Here is a 1,810-nt window from a genome sequence, read left to right on the forward strand (position 1 = left end):
ACATGCAGGGGGTCAGATCAGATGATCAGGAGGTTTCTTGTGGATGAAACTACCCATCTGACTCAAACCTTCCTCCTCTTCTGCTCCTAGTCTGGGGAAACCACTGACAGAGACTGTTCCCTACCCTAAAACAACGATATTTTCTCAAGGGGAAAGGGTCAGAAACATTCTTTCAGGGGCACACAGATGAACGGCTGATCCAAACCACACACTTCTGGAAAGTGCACGATGAAGAGCAGTGTGAACACCAACAGTCCAGCAAATAAGTAGAGTCATTTAAGTGATCTCCAAACAACAGTAATGCAAAATTTAATACAACAGCAGCCCCCCACTCAAAGCTCACAAATAATCAACCTGAAACAAAGACAAGACATGGGAACATCACAATCCAGACACTGACCCCACCATTGTTTTCACTTCCTTTGACCCAGAAGATTGTCCCAGCTGGGAGAGGCACCGCTCCTGGAAGCACTGCAATGCCAGGCTGACGCGTGGAATGGGCAGAACAAGCCCCTACTCCAACTCCCTTTCTCCAAACCCCTATTGACCACCCAGCTCTGCAATGGGGAACAGATCAGAGATCACACTGAGTAGAACAGATATTAGCTGAGGAGATAATATTTGCACTTCAGGGTCCAAGAATCAAAGACAAGGATTTCACTTCGGGGTCAAAGACCAAACACGTCAAGACGCCTGACCAAAGCCGTTAATGGACCAAGAAGCTACTGCACTTGGTCTTATCTCTAAGGAGCAGGGAAGTGATGCTTCTTTACTGCAACACTACGCAGCCCTCCCGCTCCCGCCGCCTTCTACAGCCCCAGGAGCAGCTCGCAGACGGACACCAGGCAGCATTAACAAGACTTTGGGGACGATGGAACTAAGTGTCAATCACTGCCCTGAAATCACTCCCATTCAATCCTTCAAAGCAAGAACTCTCCACACCGGATTCTGCACAGACAGAGACGTCCTCCCGCCTGCTTCGTTCAATTCATGTGGGCGGCTTCCCTGGCTCCTGGCAGACACTGCTAATGGGCCTAAACCCGCCCATTGACATGTAATCCCATCCGCCAGCGTTAATGCTTACAGCAACGGGTCAGAGAGACTGTGCCCGCGCTGGGCCGCAGCCCCGATGTGCCGTGGTGCCCTGGCACAGCTACTGAACCAGTGCAGCAGGCGTGCGGCAGACGCTTACCGCTTCGCTCAACACACATCCAGCGCCCTGTCTAGCCACTGCCCAGGGCCTGCCCTGCGCTGACCCCCAGCTTTTGCACTCAGCTCAGGAAAACAGGACGGCAGAGCTGTGCTGGGCAGGGAGTTTTCTGGTAGTAGGGTGGGTGCAGGGTGACGGGGGCCCTCAGTGCCCGAACCATGGCCCTTCCGCCCCACGCCACCCCTCCCTGCCCCTCGCACTGTGCCTGCCATCTCCTCCTTCCCCCCCAGACCCTGCACCATGAGCAGGTTGGGGGCCGGAGCCAGGCAGTGTGGGGCGGCTGCGGTTCTGGCTGGTGCCATGGTGCGAGTGGCAGGGGCGCCAGGGCAGGTGGGGTTAGGGGCCCATCACTTGTACCCACCATAAGGGCTAGTGGTGGGGGCCAGAGAGGAGCGAGCAGGGACATGTGTAGGTGTGGGGAAGAGGGAGGAGAAAAGGCCCCTCGTGGGGTCACTGTGTCTCTTTTATACCCTTAGTCCATGTGCTTGGGGAACACAAGTCCAGGCATGTCTGGGGGCATTGCTGAGTCCCCAGGCCAGGCTGAGCAATTCCCCAGCGACCTTGCCCGGGCCTCCGCCCCTCCTGTACCGGCCCTTCCCC

General features: G+C 56.0%; 1 pseudogene; it reads right to left on the reverse strand.

Moving 5' to 3' along the window:
- Positions 1–446: 446 nt before the first annotated feature.
- Positions 447–618, reverse strand: LOC112122410 (annotated as a pseudogene).
- Positions 619–1,810: the final 1,192 nt, after the last annotated feature.

This window comes from Terrapene carolina, unplaced genomic scaffold, assembly GCF_002925995.2.
Source record: "Terrapene carolina triunguis isolate 2854851 unplaced genomic scaffold, T_m_triunguis-2.0 Scaffold30064, whole genome shotgun sequence".
Lineage (NCBI taxonomy): Eukaryota > Metazoa > Chordata > Testudines > Emydidae > Terrapene > Terrapene triunguis.